General features: G+C 49.0%; 1 protein-coding gene across 4 annotated transcripts in view; it reads right to left on the reverse strand.

The window, feature by feature from the left end:
* LOC147617255 (DEAD-box ATP-dependent RNA helicase 8-like) overlaps positions 1–15,024 on the reverse strand; it is a 49,605-nt gene that overhangs the window by 11,634 nt on the left and 22,947 nt on the right. The gene's annotated exons all lie outside the window — the stretch shown is intronic.

The raw sequence follows: 15,024 nt of genomic DNA on the forward strand, positions 1-15,024 counted from the left end.
TTGATGCCTGTCAAGCACTCAATGTGCCATTAAATCAAGGGGCTTTTATGTATTGGATGTATATGTGGCCAGGGGGAAGCATTGTGAAGACTCTCGATGCCTTCATGTGCATTAATGTACCATTCATGATCAGAAATTGATCTTGAATCAAGGGTTTTCAAGATTTTGTGCTTGTTGAGCTTGGCAAAGCAGCAAGGAAGACTTTCATGCCTTGAACCCTCAGTAATCCACTTGCAGTCAAGGGGCTTTTGCTCAATTTCTGTCCGGGACTGTTGTATGCACTGGTGGGGACTGTCAAGGTCTGATTTTCACTCATTTGGACAGCCAAGAGAGCATTTATTGCTGCTGTACTTGTTGGTATAGATTTGGTACAACTTTATACAAGTTTTGGCATGGCTGTACATTGATTTGAGTGAGGAAAAGCTTCATTTTCAGCTGCTGTACTTGCCGGTACAGATTTGGTACATCATTGGTGAGCACTTAGTAATGTTGTACAGTATTTTGGAAGGGGAACAGAGCACATCTAAGGTGCTGTCATAAATCTGCAGCAACAAGATTTTGGTGATTTTATCACATTCAGAGGGAGGATAGTTGCATTCGTACTTCCGCAGTGGGAGATAAACTTTGGGAGAACAACTGTTAGCACTTTGTGTGCTTTTGGTGCAGTGTTTGCACATCTTGCAGGGAGTCAGGCATTGACTGTGGCAAAGGTTGCATATTGCTATGGCAACAGGTGAGAGCTCTTCATTGCTTCACATCAAGAAGCTTGAAGGCTCACATAATTATGACATTTGGCAAACCCAGTGCTATAATGTGTTGCTCCAGAAGAAGCAACACAAGCCCATCAAAGAAAGGGGTGTAATGCCCGCTTCTCTTACTGCTGAAGAATGGGAAGATATGGATGAGCTAGCAAGATCCACCATCATGTTGTCTGTGTCAGACACTTTACTTTTCAGCATACGTGAAGAGAAGACAGCTTGGGGAATGTGGCAAAGATTGCAGGACTTGTATGCCCAACAAAGTGTCACAAGCAAAGTGTATTGATTGAAGAAACTCATAGGTCTTCAAATGAAGGAAGGGGCGTCTATGACAACCCATCTAAATGAGTTCAATGGTGTTGTCAGCCAGGTCATCAATCAAAAGTTGGCAATGGACGATGAGTTCAAAGCCACCTTTCTCTTATGCACTTTGCCAGAGAGTTGGGACACATTCAGGACAGCCACTAGCAATTCAAATGCTATGCTGTCATATGCAGATGTGGAGGGTGCTCTCCTTCAAGAGGAGATGAACAGGAAGAACAACTCTGTTGGAAAGTCCAATGCAATGAATGCACGTGGGAGATCCCAGCAAAGGGGTAACAGCCAAGAACGGGGAAGGAGCAAGTCCCGCTCCAAAAAGGACTTGGAATGCCATTATTGTGGCAAGAAGGGACATTTCAAAAAGCAATGCTACAAATGGAAGAATGATCAAAAGGAAAAGGGCAAAGGAAAAGACAAAGACAAAGATGAAGCCAAAGATGCAAAGCCAAAGGGCAAAAGTGGAGTCAAGATTGAAGAAGTCAATGTGTCACATGCAGGTGACAGTGAGGATGAAGTCCTATTCACGTCTTCACTTGATGCCCATTCACTCCTTGCAGGAGATGGTCATGGTATGCACTCGTGGATCATTGACTCACGTGCCTCCTTTCATGTCACAGGTTGCAGAGACTTGTTTGTCAGGTATACTGCTGGCAATGAAGGAGTAGTTTAGTTGGGTGACAACCATGCATGCCAGATTCTTGGCAGAGGTGATGTGAGGCTTGTGTTTTCAGATGGCTCACAGCTTATGCTCCATGATGTCAGGCATGTGCCTGAGATCAAGAAGAACCTGCTTTCTATTGGACAGCTTGATGATACTGATTATGTTACCACATTTGGTCGTGGAAAGTGGAAGATTAGTAAGGGCTCACTGGTTGTTGCCAGAGGCTCTAAGGTGGACACTCTTTACTTCATGCATGCTGGTGTTTGTCACCATGCTAATGTAAATGCAACCGAGCTGCCGGAAATCTCTGTGGGGCATAGCCGGTTGGGACACATGAGTGTCAAAGGAATGGAGCAATTGTCTTGTTTTGGTTACTTGCCTTCTCTAAAGTTCTCAAGTTTTCAGTTTTGTGAGCATTGTATATATGGCAGGCAACTCCAGTGCCCCACAAGAAAGCTCTTGGACAGAAAGATGCTCAGTTAGAGCTTGTGCATACAGATGTATGTGAGATGCCTCAGCTTTCTTTGGGAGGGGCTAAATATTTTGTGTCTTTTATTGATGATGCCACACACAAGGTGTGGGTTTATCCTCTTCGTTTGAAGAGTGATACATTCTCACTGTTTGAGAAGTTTGTTGCTCATGTTGAGAATCAAACTGGCAAAACACTGAAGGCTTTGCGTTCCGACAATAGTGGAGAGTATATGTCCAAACAGTTTCAGGACTTTTGTGATGCTAAAGGCATCAAGAGGGAGCTCTCTACTCCTTAGGATCCTCCACAAAACGGGACAGCAGAAAGGATAAACAGGACCATTCAGGAGAAGGTCCATTCTATGTTGTCACATGCTGCGTTACCTCATGGTTTTTGGGCTGAAGCTGTTATGACAACCGTTCATCTTATAAACAGGTCACCTAACACGAGGCTTGGTGGGAAAGTGCCAGAGGAAGTATGGACAGGGAAGCCTCCGTCATACAAGCACTTGAGAGTGTTTGGTTGCATTGCGTACATGCACATACACAGGGAAATACGCACCAAACTTGATCCTAAGTCTCACAAATGCATATTCCTAGGATATGGTGACAGAGGTGAAATGGGGTATAGAACTTTGGGATCCCGTGAATAGAAAGATTATACGCAGCAATGATGTCATTTTGATGAAACATGCATGTATAAGGAGCCTGCAAGGCAACAGGAGCCTGGCAGAGTCATCTTTGATGATGATGGACATCATGGACAACAACCAAGGGCTGTAAATCAGCCATTACAGCATCAAAATCAGCCCTTAAATGGTGCTGAAAATGGTCCAAACGGACAACCAAAGATGGCAGAAGATATCCCTATGGATATCCCACAGTTGAGGAGATACCGGGCATGATCTTTCAACCTTATGGCATGGAACAGGAGCCACCAATAGGTGATATGCAGGCTGGACAGCAACCTGCAAATGATGGTCATTGGGTACGGAGGTCCACAAGACACTCCAGACCCTCTGACAGGTTTGTTCCAGGGGTTGACTACTTGATGCTCACTGACTGTGGAGAGCCCTCTTGTTATAAGGAGGCTTTACAGAGGGCAGACAATTGGAAGTAGCCGTTTCTGCCCGTTGGAAGTAGCCGTTTTCTGCCCGTTTTTTTGGTTGTTTTCCTTCATCACTCTTGAGTCCTTCTATAAAAGCCTCAAGGACCAAGCCTCTCCTCCATCTACTCCAAGCCTCTCCTCCACCACCCTCCATCTACTCCAAGCCTCAAGCACCAAGCCCCTACTCCAAGCCTCTCCTCCACCCTCCTCCACCCTCCTCCAAGCTCCTTCCATCCCACTTGAGCCTCTACTCCAAGTTCTCTTCCTCCAAGCTCTTCCCATACTTCATCTTCTCTACGCTCTCTCCTCTACTCCACGCTTTAGCCCTTCTCTTATCCATCATGCCTCGGGAGAAGCATGAGGCTTTTGATTTGCATTGCCTCAATGTGGAGAAGGACACCAAGAAGTCCAACTCCCATCATTGGACATGCCGATATTGCGGCAAGTCATACACCAGTGGAACAACAAGGCTTCTCCAGCACCTTTCGAAGATTGGGGGACAAGTTGCCCCATGCAAGGAGATTCCGCAAAGCATTGCCGATGACATTCGTGGAAGATGAGCGGCGGCTCAAATTCAAGTAGAGGAGCATCATCAACACGCGCACCAGCACCACCACCGGCACCACCATCGGCACATGATGAAGCGGCCACCGGCTCTTTCATTGGTGTATCTTCCACTGCCACTTCCACGGATGCACGGTCCGCCTCCGCACCGGGCAAAAGGCAAAGGGTGGTGGAGCGTGAAGGGGTGCAACCCTCTCTCCACCAAGTCACGGGTAGTGTGAGAGGTTCGGTTGCACTCCTTAAGGAGCGGCAACGCCTTGCGGAGATAGAGATTGCTCGCACCATTATTGAATGCAATCTTGCCTTCAATGTACTCCAAAAGGAGCAATGGAAGAAGATGGTGACGGCAATCGCAAATGTGGGCCCATGTGAGGGGTGGATGGGGGTCTCTTACATGGCTATGCGCACGAGGAAGATTGATGAAGAGAAGGAGAGAATTGATCAAGCCCTTGACCCGATTCGAGCCGCATGGACGAAGTATGGATGTTCTATTCTCACAGATGGATGGAGTGATCAAAGAAAGCGTAGCATTATCAACATCCTTGTGTCTTGCCCGCTTGGCACATACTTCTTGCGTGCGGTTGACACCGAGAGAAGGGGGAGAAAGACTACCGGGAGTTTCATCTACCGCCATATTAGGCAAGCGATCATAGAGGTAAGCATTATTTTACTTAAGTGTGGCTGATTTTGTCATTTGTGCAAAGCCCTCAACTCATATGATTTATCAACCATGTAGGTTGGGGCTCAAAACGTGGTGCAAGTCATCACCGACAATGCATCAAATTGTCGACGCATGGGCCGCTTGCTTGAGGAGGAATTCCCCACCATTGTGTGGACTCCATGTGCGAGTCATTGCATTGACTTACTCATGGAGGATGTGGCGAAGCTCGGCTGGGTGAAGAGGATTGTGCAACAAGCTACATCTATTGTCAACTTCTTCATGCTAAAGGTGAAGGTGCTTGCTATGTTTCGTGAGCATAGCAAGCTTGACTTGAAGAAGCCATCGGCCACCCGCTTTGCCTACATGTGGCTGGTTTTGGAGCGTCTATACGATGTGAGGCCCGCCCTTCGCCAGACAGTTGTTTCCACCATGTGGAACGATTGGGATGAGCACGTCACTGAAGAGGCCAAAGCCATGCAACGCTTTTGCCTAGAGGAGAGATTTTGGACTAGAGTCCGAGCAATTGTCATTGTTATGACTCCATTCTATAGGCTCTTGCGGATGACAGATTGCGAGGGGTCCACCATGGGCCTTCTTGTCCACTTCTTTAGAGCTGCCCTTGTGGAGTTGGAGGCTTGCACAGACATTACATCTGAGGAGCGAGCACAAATCATGGAGATTGCACAGAAGAGATGGAGGTGGATGCACAAACCAATCCACGGGTTTGCAGCATTGGTACATCCAGCCTACAAGTCTCCAGTAGTTTGCACCGATAGGGAGCTTCGACAAGATCGGGATGCATATATGCTTCGAGCTGTGCCAGTTGATGAGCACAATGCCTTTCTAGAGGAGTTGGGCTGCTATGTTGATCAGAGAGGTCAAACCTCCTTTTCGTCTCCCACTTGCTGGAGGAGGGAGTCACTTGTGAAGCCCCTTTTTTGGTGGGACAATTTTGGGTATGGACTAGAGCATCTCCAACCCATAGCCTTAAGGGTCCTAGCCCAGGATTGTTCTTCGGGTGCATGTGAGAGGAACTGGAGTTCCTATTCTCTCATACACACGAGGATACGCAATCGACTGAGCACACGACAGTTGGAGCGGTTGGTCTACTGCCGCACTAACTTGCGCATGATGCAGGGCATTCTTAGTATGGGTAGTCCCAAGCAAGTAAGTGACAAGTCTAGACTCTAACTTGTCATGACTCATAACTTTTAAGTTTTGTGTACACTGTACAGACTCTAACTTTTGTGCCTTAATGTGTAGGTCAATGTTGACACTTTCACGTTGACGAGTGAAAACTTTGCAAGTGTCAATCAACAACATGATGAGGAGGAGGAGGCAATCTTCATGGAGCTCTATAGTGAGCTTGTGGCAGCAGATACTCACAGCACCAGGAGTCAGCATAGACGGGGCCGAGCAGTTGGAGTTCATAGGCCTCCGCCTTCGACATCGGCAAAGGGTGGCCTTCGCACATATGTGAGGCGGGGATCCTCGAGCTCCAATCCCCGCCTTCATGATGATATTCCATTGCCCCCTCATGATGATACCCCACTGCCTAGAGAGCCCTTGTTTGATGATGATGGCAACCTACTTAGCGAGAATGATCCCCAGAGTGTCTCGTCCACCTTCGAAGAGTCCTCTTCAGAGAACTCTCTTGATGGACACTCTAGTAGTGATCATGTTGATCATGCAGATGTTGGTGATGATGTAGACTTTTGATATGTTATAGCTCTCTAGGCATTGGGCATCTATCTCCTTCTAGCCCATCGATGATGTATTGTAGTATGTAGTATCATGTATGTACGCATGTTGGCGATCGCCCATGCCATGAGTTTTTGGCCTATCCTTTTGTAGCAATTTTGTACTCTAATGGCATGATGACATTATGTTCATGGTTCTACTATTTTGTAACTTCTTGTCTACAATTTTTAAGTTTAGGAAGTATTTTTTTTAAAAAAACGTACTAATATCGTACCGTACCTCAAAAATTTTTAAGGTACCAATTAGTACCGTATTTTATCGTACCGTACCGTATCGTACCTTTCGTACTAACTAACCATGCCGAAAACCAATCACCCTCACCCTCTGCAAGGTGCAACCTCTGAAATCCTCCATGGGATGCTCTGATCTCTCTAATCTGCCATGTAATCCAATAGAAAAAGTGAGCAGACAATTGTCCTCATCTGCTCCATAGACCGCCACGAGAATATTGTGTCTGGTGAACACGCCTAGCCATATCGAGGGGGTCGGGTCTGGAATTGGAGTCAGCCACTCCGGAGGAATAGCTGAATCAATGTCAATGCTGAGCTTGTCTCTACCCCGGATCCCTGTCAAGCCTCTCTCCTGCTCCTCTTGAGGTAACTGCCTATGTGCAACCCAATCTCCAAGAGACCTGGCCGGTCCCATGCTCAAGGCGCCCCAAGATATGCACGGTTGGGCCCCTAGCATGTGGCCACTGGGTAAACGGATCAAGGGGTTCCAGATCAAAGGCTGCCGAACCTACTCCTCTAAGGCCACTGGAACAATCTGTCTGAGGGCTGGCCTAAGATGATCCCAAGCACGAAGTAGATTGGCTGCGAATCTATCCTCAAAGGCAGGACTAAAACCACAGGCTCACATCTCTGTGAAGATCCATCTAGTGCTCTACAGCCACGGGCCTCCAAGGCTCGGAGTGCGGGCTGAAATCCGGGCCAAGAGGAAATCCTTCAAGGCTCACCACCGGGTTGGAGTCCTCTGACAATCAACTTGCCCAACAGGGCACGGTTCTGTATAGCTAGATCAATGAGACCTAGCCCCCCTCTGCTACGTGGCTGAATGATCACTCTCCATGCCAAGGTCTCTGCTACGTGGCTGAATGATCACTCTCCATGCCACCTTGGCCCTGGCTGGCCTCCCATCACTTCCGGCCCACAAGAAGTTCCGGATTAAACGTTGTACCTGGCCAATACAAGCCCGAGAAAAGGCCCAACACGAGGTGATGTACCATGGTGGCAAGCAGTACCTGGTTCGCCACCACCACTCTACCTACAAGGGATAGCCTCGCCGAGCTCCAATATAGAAGCTTCTTCCGAATACTCAGAAGAAGCGGAGCGAGCTGCTGCTCAGGAGAGATATCAATGCCAACCTGGCAGCCGAGGTATCGAACTGGAGTGCCCCTCGAGATCCACTGGAAAGCCTCAACTGGTCACCAAGTCGGGGTGGGTGCTGAGCCTACCCAAAAACCACATGACTTGTGCCAGTTGATCTGCGCTCCTGATGCATGGCAGAAAATCTCCATCGCCTTCGCGAATCTGTGGATATTCCCAGTATCTCCAGCAAGATAGGCTGTTGTGTCATCTACAAACTCTGAGTCCAGCAGCTCCTCCTACGTGCGGAGGGGAAGGCGCAATCCCTAAAGTCCAGTCTCCAGGGGGGAGAGAAAACTACTCATGGCCTCGACGACAAATAGAAAGAGGTACGGTGCTAGAGGACAGCCCAATCGAACCGAGCGAGAAAGGGGGAATCTATCGCCTCGGGCTCCTTGAATGAGAACCTGGCTATGAGATGCTGAATAAAGTCCTGAGACTCCGCGAATCCACTCCATGGGGAATCCCATCCGGCTCATAGTGCCCTCTCGAAAGCTCCAATCCACCCTATCATCAACTTTCTCAAAGTCAAGGAGTAGCACAATGAGGTCCTACTGCGCATCTTGGCTGACGTTGTCGCCTCCCAAAAGGTAAAGATGTTGTCCAGAATACTCCAATCCTGAACAAACCCAGTCTGAGTGTCATGGATCAAGTCTGGGAGGGAAGGCTAAAGTCGCATGTTGATGGCCTTTGCCAAAATCTTGTAGGCCGTCCCTAGAAGGGTATTGGGTCTCCACTGCCGGATCTCCAATCTATCACCACCCTGCTTGGGAATCAAATGTATCAAGCCCTCTGTGAGCCTCTCTGGCATGGCACCTGTGAGCATAATCTCATTGAAGGCAGCGCGAAGGCCATCTTCCATGAGGTCCCAATCGCAAAGAAAGAAAGAAGCAGAAGGCCCATCCGCCCCTAGACATTTGCCCCTGGGAAATGCCTTCACCGCCTCCGCCAGCTCCTCTAGAGTGAAAGGGGTCAATAAGAAAGACCGAAGGGAGGGGGAAACCACCTCTCTCATGTGTCTCCAGACTCTCTCGCGCGCATCCATCACCTGGGGGGATTATGGGGCACCATAGGAAGAGACCGGAAGAAATCCGTGGTGATGGCTCTCACCTGTGGGGGATCGGAAACAATAACTCCATCCTGGCCACGTAGCCTGCGAATACCGTCTCTCCTCCTGTGAGGGCCGGCTATCTCAAAGAAGTCTCCAATAACTTTGTCACCGGCTTGAGTCCAGAATGAGGCCCTGGCACGGTATCTATACTCCACCCTCCTCTCCTCAATGGACCGAATCTCCATGCGGGCAGCTGCAATCTGACTCTCAATCCACGGGCTGTCCAGGAAACTCTCCTGAAGACGCTGTAAAGAGGCTAGGCCCCTCCTCATACTCCTCTCCTGCTCCCGAAATCCCTCCAATCTCCTCCGGGCTGCCTCCTGTAAGAAAATACTGACCTCCCCAAGGCCCTCATCCAAAGTGCACGTTGCAGATCCTGAGGAAAAGTCTAGACCCGCCCATATCTGCTCAATCCGGCTACAAATCTCAGAACCTGTCCAGCTGAGAGAGGTTGGGGCTAGTGCTCCGCCTATCCGATCAAGCAAAGCTGAAGCCTAAGACTCCCAAGGCTGCGCCCAAACTCTGGAAGATGCCAAGGGTCCTATCCCCTAAGAATCAGTATCATCTCCTCCCATGCAGAGTACTACACCCCTGAGACAGTGGCCATGCCACCTCCAAGTCTGTCCTTTGCTGCCTCTATCATGTTGAAGTCACCGCCCATGCACCAAAAATCAGCCTGGGGAAGGGCCTGTCGGACAGTGCCCCAAAAGATAGCTCTACCTGCAGCCGCATTCGGGGCATAAATGTTGAAGAAGCCAATGCTATCCTCTCCAATCAAAATGGTAACCCACTGAGCACGTCCTGGAACTATGACCCCGGATCCTGTCAACAGACGGCAGAAGCTGCTCATTGAAAGAGAGAGACACTCCTCCCTACGTCCCTGAAGGGTCGAAGAATGGAGACCAAAAAGTATGACTCCTGCCTGGTAGAATCTTCCCGCAGCTGCAGGTACGCCCCTCAGTAAGATGGTGCTCCTGAAGGAAAAGAACATCGATAGATCCCCCCACCATAGCTCGATGCAGCTCTCCTCTAAGGACACCTCGTCTCTGAAAGCACTGAGGCCCCCCTAAGCCCTAAATGTTCCATGAGACAATCCTCATGTCAATCTCTGTGTGAGGCGGAACTACCGGAACTGCCCTCCACTCGAAGAGTCTTGGGCGCAGGCTTAGACGGGGAATAGTCACAATCTGTCCTAGTGCGGAGTCGCGCCAAGTGGGCATGGATCCTGCCCTCCACGTATTGCCACTCTGCCCGAGCACGCGAGTGTGCATACTCCGTGCTCCATCGATCACAATGGAGGTATCTATAAGAAGGGGGGAGAGGTACTGCGAGAGAGGTATGCATAACACAAAAAGCAGCACCTCCAAGCTGGAGGTCACCATCTCCCCTCCTTGGTCTCGGTGTGCTAATCCACCAAGCTCCATCCTGGCCAAAGGCCATAGATGAGTAAGAACGTCTGTGATCCGGAGATCCTATAGATGATGTGATAGCTCAACCGCCTGATCCTGTATGGTAGCGGCCACCGACTCTGGATCCCACTCTATCTCCAGAGTTGGGCTCAAGGGGAAAGAGAAGATCATCACGCCATTCTCTGGCATAGAGGGTCTAGAGTGGTGGAAGACCACACATACCCGAATAGGGGCTACGGTCTCCTCAAACTTGTCTGTCCCTTCCATCGGAAGACATCGGAAGAAACTATAATCCCTGGTTGCCCCAAGATCCTGGGGGCCCCACCTGGAGACTCAGGTGGGAAAGCCCTCACTGGTGAGGCCGCAATGGTCATCTCCACCGGCCCTGAGAAACGATGAATCAGGCGATGAACAGTACTCGCCGGCCGTCTCCTCTCCGGGTCGGGGGGGCTGCAGGGGGCCGACGGAAATGCTCTGGAGAAGCGCAAGGAGGGGGGGGATCGTAGGCACGGAGAAACAGGAAGGGGCAAATGGAGTGACTGCGGGAAGTGTAACTTGGTTGAACACAATGCTAATCAATACACTTAAATACACTAAGATTTGATGGACACTTGCTCAAAATACAAGAAGTAAATTGCTGAATTGACAAGAGACACACAATGAGCCGGGACGGCCGACCCCTCCCTAAAATAAAGTATATTGATCTTGGGAGAATCAAGTACATAGTGTCATGGGCATTTCTAACCAGATTTCCATACCAATGCATATGAATACAGTACAAGTGGTTGTCGATGTAGACTTGCAACCCACACTACCCTCTCAAGTGCCCATGTTCCCTACCATCTGCTCTCTATTGTTCCACCAACACATGGTAGCAACAATCTGCAAGAGAGCACATAGGACAATAGAACACTACACAGGGTATGTGATCTTGTAATCCGACTCCTCCCTCCTGCTACTTGCTCCCATATTTAAGCATAAAAGCTTACCAATATCAAGTAGAGTCGATGACAGCGGAAGTCTTCGCGCGATGGAAGTCCTTGGAGTGTTGAGATCTTTGCTTTGTCGACTTTCTTCGCGACAAAAGTCTTCAAGAGGATGGAGGGAACCTTGGGAAAGCTTCCTCTATGGTTCAACTTGAGAAAGGAAGGCTGAAATTAGGGTTTTCAGCAAAAAGACCAAAAATTACAACAAAAATGAGAGCTGTTTTGCTGAATTTCAGTCATTGGGAGTGAGTAGGAGAGTGATTAGCGCTTGGAAACACTCTTGGAAGCTTGGAAAACACCCTAGCAAGTTGGGTATGGCTATGGAGAGCTTGGAAATGGAGAGAAATGGTGGAAAAACAGAGTTTTCAGCCTCCAAAAATCTTCATGAAGAGAAAACACGAAGTTTCTCTTAATAAGTAAGTGAATTGGGGTCCAATCAGGTGAAGGGACATGGGGAGATGCCCATTTATGAGTAAAAGGGGAGGATCAGGTCCTGGACATTGAGTCTTGTCCGCCTCGGGACTTCAGTGAGTGTGAACTTGGAAGCGGTCATAATTTATAAGTGACTTTTGGGCGCCCAAACTTTAATGAAGTGGGAACGCACTCACTTATAAATATTGGCGAAGGGCTAAGGGCTATTTGAGCCTGGGTAATACTTACCACCTGTTCACATGCCACACAACCATGTCAGCAGACAGTTTCACACGCACGGTTCACGGGCGACGGACGTCCCCTTACCCAGAACTACACATTGGTCAAGCAAGCATGAAAACTGCATGCAATTTCAATTTCAAGCAAGCACATAAAGATGCTATGCAATGCAGCATTGGTATGGACAACCCCCGTTCATGAGACTATACCAAAATAGACGTGCTCCAGGCAAGTACACGAGGTACCAGACCCAATGGAACACCAATCCACCAAGCATTTCCGGGCATGTACACGGAGGCACAAGTAACAACGAAAAGCCAAGTCCACAGTATCACATGAGTGGCATCAATCCCCAGCATAAACAACTGCCCCATGGACACCAGTCCAATGTACATACATGATAAGAAAGCACGGGTGAACCAATTGGGTGGCCAAATGGTGACAGGAAGAGTCGGAGGCGAGGGTGGGGGAGGGGGGGAGGCGACGGGGGAGGAAGCGAGGGGGAGTGGGAAGGTAGAGAGGCTGGAGAGGGATGTTGCTGAGAGGTATCCATCGGACAAGAAGGTTGCTGGGGAAGGCTCGATGAAGCGAGGGTGGGGTCAACCTGCCCCACTGGGCACTGAAGGCCAGAGGAGAAGTCATGACGAGAAATCGGCTGCCATCTTGGGCGGGGGGCAGGGGGACCCTCTCCGTGACTGTAGGGGACCCACTGTCTGCAGAGGCGAGACCCGGGTGCTGTGATAAGTGCTTGAAACGGTTCTCTAACCGAACCGAATCCTCCTACATGTTGCCATCCTAGCGCGCACGGCGGCGACGCTCAGCTCTGGTGCTCGGCTGGCGACTAGGGCGGGGGCCAACCGTCTGCCACTCTTCGGCTGATGGGTCATCCATGGTCGGAGCCTGGTGCTCCGCAGCCTGGGAACCTACTCCTCCCTCGGCCCCCTAATGAGGATCTGAGTGGGAAGTAGGAGGGGGAACCACCGGGGCGGTCACCTAGTCTGATGCCGAGGGCAAACTCTGGCCAGATGACCCATCTGTTCTGCAAATAAAGCATTGGCCTGGAAGGCCAGAATACTCCACTCACTGCATAATGGGATCGCCCCGAAGACTAGAAATAGATATCATGCGAGGCACAGAATCCGGCAAGGCAATACAAATGCGGAGAGATGGAATCCCGACTGCTCGTGCAAGGGCTAAGGCAGCGGCAGGGGGGGGGGGGGGGGGGGGGGGGGGGGGGGATTCCATCACTCTCCCGATAGCACCACCAATCACTGGGAGAAGAGGAAGATATTCCTTCCCAAGGCCTGGAAAGAAAATTGTTACGGGAAAGCCTGAAACTCCAGCTAATGGGTCAGATTCTGGGTCGAAGCCATGCTGCCACCGTGCAAAGAAGGCCTTGGCCGTACGTAGTGCAATGGGGCTCAGCTACATGACAAGATCAGACGCCGCTAGTGAGTCGAACTCAACCTAGTAGTAGCTGTGCCCCATAGGATGAATATCTGCGATCTTTACTGGCGCACCTAGGAGTCTAGCTTGAAGAAGATCTATGAGTTGGCCACACGCGGGCCAGCTACCGACAATCTTGCATACCAGAGTGGAGGCCTCTAGGGATGCGACAATTGTAGCGAGAAGTTGCAAGTCCACTTCGGAAAACGAAAGGCAGGTAACGGCAGCCTCGGTCGGGGAGACGGAGCAGCTGCCATGGAGTCCTGGGGGCGAAGACCAACAGAGGCCAAAACTTGCCGAGACAATGAAGAAATATCCACAACCTGAGGGCGCAGTCGAAGGAACAAGGACGGGCTAGAGATGGTGGAGAAGAGAGGAAAGGGAGGGGCGGAGGGCGCAAAAAGGAAAAGTAAAGAAAAAGAAAAAAGAAAAAAGAGAAAAGAAAAAGAAAAGAAAGAAAAAAGAAAAAAGAAAAGAAAGAAAAAAGAAAAAAGAAAAAGAAAAGAAAGAAAAAAGGAAAGAAAAGAAGAAGGAGGAAAAATAAATAAATAAATAAGAAAGAAAGAAAGAAAGAAAGAAAGAAAGAAAAGAAAAGAAAAGAAAAGAAAAGAGAAGGAAAAAGGAAAAGAAAAAGAAAAGAAAAGGAAAAGAAAAAAAGAGAAGAAAAGGAAAGAAAGAAAGAAAGAAAAAGAAAAAAGGCGGTGAAGGGAAGGGGGTGGAAAAAGAAAAAGGCAACAAAGGGCAAGCTAAGGGAGAGGAAGCGGGGGGGGGGGGTTGGGGGGGGTTGGAGGGAGGGAGGGAGGGGCAAGCGAACCTAAACGGAGAGGGTGGCGGAAAAGAATAGAAAAGAGGGAGGGGGGGTGCGAGGCGTAGGCAGAACCACAAGAGGGGAGGGTAGAGTAGGTCACACTACGGCGAGTCGTCGTAATATTAGGTAACTGATTTTATTACTTTTTTTGGGGCTTTTGTGCATACCTTGCTTCATTGCAAGATTCAAGTGCAGGCAACCGTGTAGGACAGCATTAGGGTGCAAGATTCAGGAAACATTTGGGGATTTGTTAGATTTCAGGGATTTTCAAAAATTGCACAATTGCATTTACAGGACAGAGAAAATTGGGGCTTTCGTAAAATCATTGCTTAATCGCAAAATTGAAGCTCATTGGGTACACAGATTTTTGGGGCTTTTATCAATTATGTGCAATTGACACATAAATTAGCCCATTGGTGCTCAGAAATTTTGGGATTTTCAGCATTGCAGCTTGAAATTTAGGGCAAAACATTTGCACAAGACATTGTGGTTGCCTGGGATTACACTCCAGTGCATTTTGGATTTTGCCTACAGGTGCTTTTTATAGCATATTTGGTTGCACGTGTTTGCATATCTCTTGGTGAAGAGATTTGAGCAAATGGCTGGAAATACGATCAACATATTCGGGGTTTTGTCCCAAGAGGACAAATTGGATGGCAGTAATTACTCCCTATGGAGTTTCATGGTTCGAAATCTACTTGTGGCCAAAGGATTATGGGGTTATGTGTCAGGTGAAGATGTACGCCCTGTTGACATAGCACCTAACACACTTGGCCGTGGTGCTCAACAAGCAACAACACCCACTCCTCCCTCACAGGAGCAAAAAAGATGGGATACTCGAGATGCCCAAGCGATGACTTTGATTGCTTTGTCAGTAAAGCGATCAATCATAACGCATATTCAGGACCTCACGACAAGCTTGGGATGTACTTCAAACCATGTATCAG

This window comes from Cibotium barometz, chromosome 37 (assembly GCF_041138505.1).
Source record: "Cibotium barometz isolate CiBa-2024 chromosome 37, ASM4113850v1, whole genome shotgun sequence".
NCBI lineage: Eukaryota > Viridiplantae > Streptophyta > Polypodiopsida > Cyatheales > Cibotiaceae > Cibotium > Cibotium barometz.